Source organism: Euprymna scolopes, chromosome 33 (genome assembly GCF_053919585.1).
Source record: "Euprymna scolopes isolate OS-2025 chromosome 33, ASM5391958v1, whole genome shotgun sequence".
NCBI lineage: Eukaryota > Metazoa > Mollusca > Cephalopoda > Sepiida > Sepiolidae > Euprymna > Euprymna scolopes.
Window position 1 is genome coordinate 37,241,097 of NC_136514.1, and position 12,260 is coordinate 37,253,356.

Genomic DNA, 12,260 nt, shown 5'->3' on the forward strand with positions numbered 1-12,260 from the left:
AAGACAAGAAGGAGAAAGTGATAAAGAGAGAACAGACACCTTTTTCGCCTCTTTGAAAACTTGGGACTCGTCGGTATCACCTTTCTTTCTAGGTAAGATATATTTATTTCATTTAATCCCCGTCTCCTGAAAATTAGTGAATATATTTTTAAAATGCGTTTCGTAATTTATCCTTGTCATTTGATTCTCCCTGAATGGAACCAAGTACAAAAAAAAAAAATAGTCGTAATCAGTTACAAAAAATGAAAAGAAAAAAATAAGGGAAACAAATTATACACAGCAAGAAGATATGAGAGCAAATTTGGAATGACAAGAAAATAAAATTGAACATAAAATAATACATTTAAAGAAACAACAATTTGCTGACATTAACACAACACTTGCAATCTAAAAACACGCTAAGGGTCAAAGGTAAAAAAAATTATTAAAAAAAAAAACAAAAAAAAAACAAACAAAAACAACAAAAAAAAAACAAGAAAGGGGAACCTCAGAGGCAACACACGAACAAAGCTCCCAAAGTTTCAAGGAAAATATTAACTATTGGCCAAGGAAAAGTTGTTATATAACATCAGCCACCGTTGACGACTGTGAAGAAATTATCTTAGCTGTGTGGTCAACTATCTCAGTCAACCTTTCAACTGACGTGAACTCATTCTGTTGGTATGCGCCGAACAAAGATATGTTTGACGAAGTTTCTATTCATATTTAAAAACTGTGATGGTGTGTTATCTCCCAGGGTTTATTGCACTAATAACTGTGAAATCCGCCGATGCGTGGAAACTGACACGGCCGTTGTAACTCTTTCCCGGAAGATGTCATATGGTTTGTCTGTGAGAGAAGATATGATTAATTCTCTCACCTCAGCGACGACGTACTAAGGTAAGATAGCCACGACGTGGAAAAAACTTATCTGCCTGCCCGGATATCGCTTTCTGTCTGAAATATAAATCTAGCTGCGCGAAAAACAAGGCAGGGTCGTTCGGTACATCCGTCGTGTTTAAACCGAATGTAGGCGACGTCATTTCAAATTTGTTTGATTATTTTTTATTTATTTACCTACAGCGAGAGGTAGATGGCCGAGTTCGTACCCTATTTATTATTATTATTATTATTATTATTATTATTATTATTATTATTATTATTATTATTATTATTATTATTATTATTATTAGCAGCAGCAGCAGCAGCAGAAATTACTGATACATAGAAAGCGGAGTAAGCAGAGTGTGATGTAGATCATGAAAAACTCCGGACTTTTAACCGGTAACTGTTACTCTCCGTGTTGTGTTGCCGTAATACGGCACTGGAGTGACCTCTCCAGGACGCAGTCCTGAGCGAAAAGCCGTGGAGGGCCTGGGATGCCCAATTCATCAGCCCCCCTCTCTTTAACCTTGCTTGCGGAATCCAAAGGAAAGGCCAACAATACAGTTGGCGCCAGTTTGGCTACAAGAGTTACCGGAAGGTTTTTGCAATGCAAGGATCAAACGCATTCGGGGCTCCACTCCGGATTTTTCAGTCTGTGTTTACTCTCTTAGCCTTTCCTGTATTGAGGTAATCCGCAGGGCAGCGGAGGTTTGAAATCAAGCTTTTCTTCCCCTAGACAAGCTATCTTTCCAGGTTGACAAGCCTCATCTATCCGAAGCGACTGGATTTTTGAGGCACCATAGACCCGCCCTTTGCACTTTCTCCTGACCGAATTCTTATATATATATATATATATATATATATATATATATATATATATATATATATATATATATATATATATATATATATCGGTAAAAGAGAACACATTTCTAAAATAAATCTTGTCACAAAAACGTAACTAGTTTTTATTATTTATTTATTATTAATTTAATACGAAAAATTTTTTTTATAAACTCGCTTGTTTCTTACTTCAATCTTACTTTTAGTTTTAACTACTTTGACTACGGAATTCATGTTAAGAATGTTTTTAAGGAATGAGTAACTCTGACTCGATTAGCGGAGACCGTATCCATTCGGCTACCATTAACCGCGTGAAATAGCGTTGAATCTTAAACATTTTAAATGTCCATTACGTCAGTCAGAGAGTGATCCTATCGTTATACGATGATCTATGCATAAGAGCTAAATTGACCGACTTTAATTCAACTGAAAGTGCTCAACGATAAGAAATGAATTTCTTAAAGGGGCTGTCATAATTAGTTTTTACTATAATAATTAAATACCTACAGACACTAGTGTTTCATCCTTTCGGGATTCTTCAGTGCAGGGTGTCACGATTAACACCAGCCGAACGATTCGAACCCCGCATCACGAGACATCTCTGGCTCGATTAGCGATATATATATATATATATATATATATATATATATATATATATATATATATATATATATATAACCATTACGGAAGGTACAACTGATTGTAATTAATACACTTCACATACAACACATACACATACGCACACAGACAAACCTATATACACGCAAACACACGCACAAACATATACACACAGAAACACACACAACAAACACATACACACGCATACACATACACAAACACACACACGCAAACACACACATACACACGCATACACACGCATACACAAACACACACACACAAACACACATGCACATACACACACAAACACGAACACGCACAAACAAAAACACACACAAACACACCACCGGCGAAGCGAAACTTATGTATCTTACTAAATATAACGAGATGGTTAAACCGTAGGCAACCTTCCCATAATGAGACAAAAAAATGAAATATTTGCCCAGACTAAATAGCCATATTACGGAGCGACATTCTTTCTTTAGGCTGGTTGAACCGGCTTCCTCCGAAGGAGAAAGTTTCGAGAGAGTCTGAAATTCACAAGCGGTACCCAGTCGCACGTATATCCCCGTCAGGGGTGGTGACAACGTTTTTTATTGTTGTTTTTTTTAGTTTTTACTGGGAGATGACGACGTCCTCCTGCATACAGCGCCTGGTATTCCCAAATTGATCACCGATCTGGTACTGACCAAGTTGAACGTTGCTTAACTTCGGTGATCTAACGAGAACCGATGTGTCAATGCAATTATGCCGTAAACGAATCTGACAAATAACTATATTGATTAATAAAATTGAAAATGACACGAACTAACTTGAATGTAATGACAAAATTTTAATGTAATCTTTGTTTTATAGATTATTCTGGTCAGAAAAACCTCAATTAACTTTATATATAAGGTAAGATAAATGTTATATAGATATTCATTAACGATTTGCCAACAGCTGCGCACGTGAGTATTCCACATAAAATATTAATCAATTATCTTTATTTCTGTGTAAAAATTGGGACTATGTGACATTAAATCAATATTTTCCCAGAGTAAGACATTTTCCTTGGGTCACATGGGGCATAACACTCGATATAACGTGTTTCTCTTAATTTCACGACAATGCTCAGCGACATTAAATCAAAAACAAGATAAAAGGAAAGTTGCTCATGTCGTTCGCACGTATTTAGAGGACCGACGACTACACAAGTACGAAACGCATTTAAAGTTAAAGTCTCGCTCGAAAACGACAAAGAGGAAGGTCGATGATCTCTGAAAAACGGCTTTCACTCGGACCAAGCCTGTGATCGTGTCAAATGGAGACAAAAAAAATCCATTATTGGGGATTTCGATCTAGCTTGAAACTAACGTAATTAAAAGAGGAGAGTTGTTTTTTTTTTTGTTTTTTTTTAGTAGAACTGAAGTCGTTAAACTCATCACGCATCAAAAGTAAAATAATTAGAGTTGATGCAACTCTTTTCGACGGATGTGATTTTTTAGATTTATCTAATATATAGATATTCTTCTAAACTTTCTGGTATTTAAGTTTATATATATATATATATATATATATATATATATATACATATATATATATATATATATATATATATATATATATATATATATATATATATATATATATACTAGACTACCCGTGGGTCAGTAGGTTATATTAGCTATGGAATTTATGTATGAGCGTGACAGTTGTGACGTAAAGAAAATAGGTTTTTTTTTTACATAACAGAAACATTTCTATGAAAGTATATTAAAATGAAAAAAAGAATACAGATAGATTTCTATGAGTCGTTCTGTTTATTATAATTGTATTATTTTTGAAAAAAGATTTTACAGTTACTGAATTATAAGTGGTTGGCCATACTTATAGGTAAATGTGCACTGAACAGATACCATAATACTTATTATAGTTAAATTCAAATTTTTATATATCTGCTTTTTTTTTACATCGTTCATTTCTGTATTAGATTTAAGTTATTTTAAACCCCACTTTTCCGATGTTAAATACTAATTTCGAAATAATAACGTTAATATTTCAGCGTCACAATTGTTCTTTTTTTTCGCGTTTAAATTATCCAAATAAACAATTGCTAATACTGTCTGTTTTTCTTTTTTTACATCGTTCATTTCTGTATTACGTTTAAGTTATTTTAAACTCCACTTTTCCCATGTTAAATAATAATTTCGAAATAATGACATTAATATTTCAGTACGCAAGTCAAAATCTGCAAAAGAAGTGATTTGTGTTTATTTGTTTACGTTGTTATAGGTTAATATTTATGCGCGCATGCGCAACCGGATGTCCTAAACCGGAAAGTTGGTGACATACATCGTTACAAGGTCGATTGAGTTTTATAATTATATATATATATATATATATATATATATATATATATTTAGAGAGACAGAGAGACAGAGAGAAAAAGGACAAACCAAGTTATGTGTCTATCAACGATTCGTCTTCATTTTAAAACTTCTCAAACCTGTTAGACAAGAGTGGCATAGTTCAATCATCTTAACATACATGGTAAACAAGCACATCCAAAATCGTCATGTTTAGCGGAAGGGAATGAGACCTATGTGGGGGCCGGCATTCATTGCCCTAGTCAGGAAACTAGGCTAAGCACTGGGCGTCTCTAATGAGTCACTTTCATCGCATCTTAACTCCAGGCTAATAGGCAAAGAAGGAGTATGGAAGCCGGACGATAGGCAGAGCCTAACTACTACTTAAGCAGTTTAGGTTTTCAAACCAGTGATTTGATAAAGTCATCAGCTCTAGGAAGGTTGTTGCTTGAGGGGGGATTTATACAAAGTTCATTAAAGATGATGACAAAACACATTCACCTTTTGAGTTGGTGGATTTACGACACGAAGAAACCAATAACAAAATATTAAATGATTTCTTTATTCATCTGTCGACCGATTGATGATGTCAGGAATTCAAACTTGTATAACTCCATAATCTCCCTTCTACCCTTCGCCTCTAAGGGGCTCCCAGTCTCCAACTGACTCTGTCACTTTGTGTGATTGTGATCTTCTCTTGATTCTCTTCTCTAACTTCGAGCCCTCGTCAATATACTGAGAAACTCCTTTGTTTATGACGTCAGAGGCCTGCTGTCATCAAATGTGACTTTATCACGTTTCCACTTACATATGTTTGTCCAAACACAGTTTTGTCAACAAAGAATTCCCAATTTTAATTGTTCAATATCTCACCTATTTTTTATCATTATCTATAAACTCGCATTGCCCATCCTTTTAACTGACATATTTAATATTCAGTTACTTCTAAAAGAATGGACAATCGCTTTATATCCGAAATTAATAATATTTAGTTATTTCTAAAATAATTAACATTAATTTCAATTTATCCATTATTTTTTAACACTTGCCTACAGGGTTCGATTCTAACCTTTTCCTAATATTATTTTCACTTATCTAATCTGCGTTCTTACTTACATGAGAAGGGAACAGCCCTTATTATGTAACACCAAGGTAGGTGCAAAGTATGCTATTCTATAGCAGCTTGGGGAAAAGAGAAATTGGTTATTTGTCCAGTTGGAACAGGAGAGATAACTTACAAGAATGCAGTATTAATATACATTAAGATATACAGAGATTTGGGTAGGATTTAGGAGTATAAGGATTTAAAAAAATGTTTATCATGCAACAACGACACAGTCAGTAGTCTTTAAATATACTCTTAGTCAAGGAATAATCTATATGTTAATACGATAGCGTGTGTTATTTTTTGTGTCACGCTTACATCCGGGTCGTTTAATTGTCATGTACTTGCATTTCTTGTAATAAATAATTTTACCAAGAATTCTTCACAAGTTATGGTTCCAGTTTCGATTACATTCTTTCTATTTACATGGAAAGGGGACAGCCTTTCCTTGTAACATCCCTATCTTTCCCATTTTTCAAAAAATGTATGCATTTTTAAATTCTAGTACGTTTTCTCTATATCTATACAACCACTTGGCTAAAAAAAGATTAGACCTCATCAAAAAACTTCTTTAGTCAGTCCTTTTCCAACTGACTTAATTATTTTCTATAGATCAGAATCTCTCTCTGATCTTCCTGGCATTTCATTTGATGGTGTAGTGTATACCTCCTATGATTCACATCAATTGCTTAATCCAGCCACCCTTATGCTGTAAACCGGGGTCTCATTTTACCTCTCTCGAAATCGACGACTTCTTTCGTCCAAAAGTGTCCTGATACTTTCTTTCGCCTGGGGTTTCTACTAATTAGAGCTTTGACTCATTTTGTAATTATCTTTTGGAACATACACCAAAGCTCATTTACTGTAATCTTTGTGGTTGGCTTCTAATGATTAAAATATACCTTTTCATCAGACTGATTTGCTCGGATTTCCTTGCTTGGACACTTGGAACTTCGATAAAGACTTGGAAAACATAACCCTTAAGTAAATAACCCCCATCCCTTACGCCAAAATGCCTATTTGCGCACTGAATTCTTACTATAGCCCGGATTTCTGTGATTTTTATCTTTTTCTCACCAGAGTGTCCAAGATTCCAGCAGAGATATTCACAACATATCTTTCCTTTCTATGTACTCACGGTATATTTTACTTTTCTCTCCCTTCTTAATGCTATATATGATTTGCCCGTAGTACTTACTCTTATAGTCCTTTTGATACCCTAAAGAATTCTCGTATCCTTCATCGCCTGCCTCTTTAATTTATTGAGGCAAGACTTATAATTCTACTTGGTGCCGTCACTTTCGGCATGGTTTATAAGCACCCAATTCCGCAGTCTCCAGTTATATTTTCCTAACAGGGGAATCTCTAATGCTATTTCCTGACAAGCTACAGTTCTTGCGAAAAATATTTATGGGCATCAAAAAAAATAACAAAAAGCAAAAATCATAAAGAAAAATTCTCTCTTTGGCTTATCACATCTAAAACACTCTCAAAATACCCGTTTACGTAATTTTCTATTGTCCTCTCTCTAAAATTCTAACTTATTTCTTAGGCCAACTTTTTGTCTCAATTAACGTCTCATTTTTATTTTCCTATGGCTTGTTTCTTTCTATTTTAATTTATCTACCTAATTATGACTTTGAATTCCTGACGTTAAAATACAATAACATTATATATACATTTGAGACAATTTACAATATTTGTTCAACATCATAAAAAAGATGTTTTAAAAATACATTAATACATTTAACTATGATTTACACAAAACTATGATCAACAGTTATAACATTTTTTCAACAAAATTTTTTTTCTGCAACAACTACAATTCAGCAAAGTCTGTCAAAAAATGTCCCTTTTTCCACCTGCCCCCCCCCTAAAAGAGCACATCGAAAGCTGAAAAGTTTTCTATACTTAGAAAATGCTTTTCATTTCTCTGCATCTTTTTTTTTACAATAAAAGTACTTCATTCTCAACAATAACAAACACGATAGTAAAATACATTTCAGTTTGATACATGTTACAAAATGTTTATTGACAGAGCCCTTAAACAATTCCCGACTCTGGCCCATATTTTCAAACAATAAAATGACACCGATTTCTTTTCTTTACACTATGTGTATATAAAAACGCATTATTTTTTCACATTCTCTGTGTGTATGTGTGTGTATTTCAAACCAATTCAATTTACAAACGGAATGTCGGTCTATTTCAGTTGATTTCTACGGTAATTAACTCATGGACCGGTATTTACATTTCAGTGCGTGTTTTGTTTTTATTCTGTTGTCGTCTAAAAATATTTTCACAAAAAGAACACTGAAAAGTCACATATCAAAACAAATGTTTGTTTTTTTACCTTTTGCGTGTGTGTGTGTTGTCATGCGCCCAGCCATCGTCTTTCTGGAGTGGAATATTTTGCAACATTTTCACCAATGACAAATTTAACGACAATTTGAATTTTATTTAAACTGGCCGTTCAATACAATTAAAAAATACATCAAATGGATGTAAAAAAATAGTTATTTAAATGCTCCGATTGACTGTGAAATCTATATTTACCCTCCAGAGGGATTTAAAATCTAAAAATAAAAATTGCGTGTGGAAACTGTATAAATCGTTATATGGACTAAGACAACGTGCTCACAACTGGAATGTAACAATCCATAATTATTTTATAGAATAGGAATTCAAGCAATGTCCCGTAGACGCGTGCATGTATACCAAAAATGTAGGTAATCAATTGTTGATTTGGGTTTTTTGGCTTGACGATATATTACTCGCCTCAAACTGTGACAACATTTAAAAGATATTAAAATAAATTAAATAAAAAATTTAAAATGGCCGATCTTGGACGATAGTCATTGTTCCTTGGTATAAAATCTACCTGTGAAAATGAAACTATAACAATGAACCAATCACGATACATTGAAAAAATTCTGCTCAAGTTCGGAATGCAAGATTGCAAACCGTGGACAACTCCCGTCGAAATGGACATAAATAAAAATATAGAGATCGAAACAAAATCCATAGATGATCGATTATGCAGAGATATGGTTGGAAGCCTCATCTTTTTGATGACCGCAACTAGGCCTGATATATGTTACACTGTAACAAAGCTATCGCTTATTATATTAGACTTATATCGTGTAAGCATTGAATCAGTTCTAAACATTTCAGTTCATACGTTGAATAAAACCTGTCTTGCTACAACATAAATAAATAAAAGATGGCTGCCGAAACAAGGACATGATGTTGAGTCTTATATAAACTTTTTCCTTCTTGCAACCTTATATTGTCATGCATTTTTTTATCTAAGCAAAAGATTTCTAGTTTTTCTGAAGAGTATATGCACAAAAAGAGACTGTATTGAAATAATAATAATAATAATAATAATAATAATAATAATAATAATAATAATAATAATAATAATAATAATAATAACCGTTTGTTCTTGCATAACGAAACGGATCTTTAAAAAATGTACCGAAATTTTAATATTCTGTGGGGAGCTGTTTTGCATGAAAAATAAATATTTGGACTTTGGAAGGTAATTATACAATTATATATATATATATATATATATATATATATATATATATATATATATATATATAATGCTCCTTATCTTGAGTTGAGCATATTGAGAAGTGATACACGAATTACCATTAGCGTATAAGCAATGCTCTTTGTGTAAACAATTCGAGCTTAGGTAGTTCAGACGGTGTCAAAACATCGTTAAACTCATGTCTCATATTAATAAGTGAGCATATATATATATATCATACTTCCACAATAAACAAGATAGCCATATATCACAATATGTTTTATTATACGATGTATTTCTTTGGTGTTACAATCGTTTCATTACCATTTGTACACCCTTCCACATTATTTCGTTAAAAGATATTCCAAAATTGCTAATCTTCAGACACAAAATATACCAGTAATACATATATAAAAGTATACACAATTTTTTATTTACTAATACAATCATTCTGAAGATTCTATTGCTGATTGCTCACTAGCTTAGAATGCTGTGATGGCATCGTCCTTACGAGTATAAAATTCCTACTTGTGACTCGTCGGCTTGGGTTATAGATGGTTACGATAACCACGTCCCTTGTTCGGTACGAGGTAGGTTCAATCCACTGTCGTATTTCGCCGGGGTTTACTTGATCTGTGTCAGTTAATCGGCTTTCTTGTGTGTGTGTGGCGTGTTTGCTAAGTTTTGGGGGTGCTCGCCTTGAATGCAAGAGGTTCGGGTTTCAAATCTAGATTCCGGATGTGTCTAACTGATGAGCCCAAAATGAGGGTGAAACTCGAGTCTTGGGCTCTCGGTTTGTTGGCTGTCATGGCTCTTGTGAGCTGCAACGTTGTCTGGCAATGGAAATAATTATATATTCTCTGGCATTCTTAAGATTATATATATATATATATATATTTTACAAGGTAGTCACCACTTATTAAGGCCCGGAAGCCACTCGCGGATAAGGGTTATTGCGTGTACAGTACGTTAGTATTGGAGATTTGATAAAGTGTCTTATTTAGTGTCTTACTTAAAGGGGCGGTTCATCAGGAATTTGTTTATATTGGACTTGAAGACATCCAGATTGTAGTCAGGTGGGAAACAGGCAACCGGAACAGAGTTCAATAGGCGTGCACTTCTAAGAAAGAAGCTTTGTTCATGGAATCTACGTTTTGATTTTGGCACAGGTAAGGAGTGAGAAAAAATTTTGACAGTGGTTTCAGCTAGACGGATGTTTATCGTGAAAGAATGGCGAGGGGGGACCACAGATTGGAGCTCAGACGAGCACCTGCCATGGAAATAACGATAAAACAAAGATAGGCTCCCAACGTCTCTTCTATGGGAGAGAGGATGCAGGGAAGAGAAAAGGGCATCACCCACTCGACCACGAAGCTTATTTTGTACTCTGTCAAGGCAGGATATGCTGTTTTTAGCAGCTCCTTCCCAGATGTGGCAGCAGTACTCCATCCTTGGACGTACTTGGCTTTTATATAGATAGAGAATTGCATCAGCACTGAGATATATTCTGGAGCGGTAGAAGGATCCTACCATTTTTCCAGCGACCTTGGCAACTGATTTGATGTACGTGTTCCATTTCAGGTCAGGAGTAAAGGTCAAACCCAGAAGTTTATCTAAACATGGAGCTTCCCCTAGACGAGAGCCACCCATTTCAATTTATGCCAGATGGGGACCAGAGCGTTGATGATGTAAAGATAGGAGCTTGGTTTTAGATGCATTAAAAGTAACCAGCCATATTTAGAACTATCGAATGACAGTCGAAATAAAAACAAAACGTTAAACCTGTCAGCAACGCGACACGTTTTTATTGCAAACAGCAGATTGCATTTCACCTCATCCGCGTTCAAAGAAAATTACAACAAAAGTGAGGATTCCTTCTTCTTTTTGTAAATATTAACGCTGAGTTGAGAACTTCGTTGCAAAGATAAGTCTTCTTATCTGTTGAAACATTGGCCCTACCCACCATCCCATTCAATTACGACGTTGTTAAAATCTGATTGTCCACCCATATCTGCGCGTCTATTCCAACCTGAAGCGTGACCAACAAATGGAAATGCTACTTTAAATGTAAACGTGACAAACCGACGGACGAATCTTATCTTTATTTTCAAATGCAATTTCAGAATTACACTTAGACAATCGATAAATCTATTTCAAGTTTAATAGTTACAGGTAAACGAAAGTGTTATTTAAATGACAGTGAAACGAAAATGCTATTTCATATTTATGTGTGACAGACAAACGAAAATGCTATTTCATATTTATGTATGACAGACAAACGAAAATGCTATTTCATATTCATGTATGACAGACAAACGAAAATGCTATTTCATATTTATGTATGACAGACAAACGAAAATGCTATTTCATATTTATGTGTGACAGAAAAACGAAAATGCTATTTCATATTTATGTATGACAGACAAACGAAAATGCTATTTCATATTTATGTTTGACAGACAAACGAAAATGCTATTTCATATTTATGTGTGACAGACAAACGAAAATGCTATTTAATATTTATGTATGACAGACAAACGAAAATGCTATTTCATATTTATGTATGACAGACAAACGAAAATGCTATTTCATATTTATGTATGACAGACAAACGAAAATGCTATTTCATATTTATGTGTGACAGAAAAACGAAAATGCTATTTCATATTTATGTATGACAGACAAACGAAAATGCTATTTCATATTTATGTTTGACAGACAAACGAAAATGCTATTTCATATTTATGTATGACAGACAAACGAAAATGCTATTTCATATTTATGTTTGACAGACAAACGAAAATGCTATTTAATATTTATGTATGACAGACAAACGAAAATGCTATTTAATATTTATGTATGACAGACAAACGAAAATGCTATTTCATATTTATGTTTGACAGACAAACGAAAATGCTATTTCATATTTATGTGTGACAGA

The 12,260-nt window shown here is 34.0% G+C and overlaps 1 protein-coding gene across 1 annotated transcript in view; it reads left to right on the forward strand.

Moving 5' to 3' along the window:
• Positions 1-27: 27 nt before the first annotated feature.
• The window catches only part of LOC145258040 (sodium- and chloride-dependent glycine transporter 2-like), a 74,607-nt gene continuing 62,374 nt past the window's right edge, over positions 28-12,260 (forward strand). The window contains exon 1 of the mRNA XM_080115764.1: positions 28-92. The gene's annotated coding sequence lies outside the window, so the exon portion shown is untranslated. The remainder of the gene's footprint in view (positions 93-12,260) is intronic.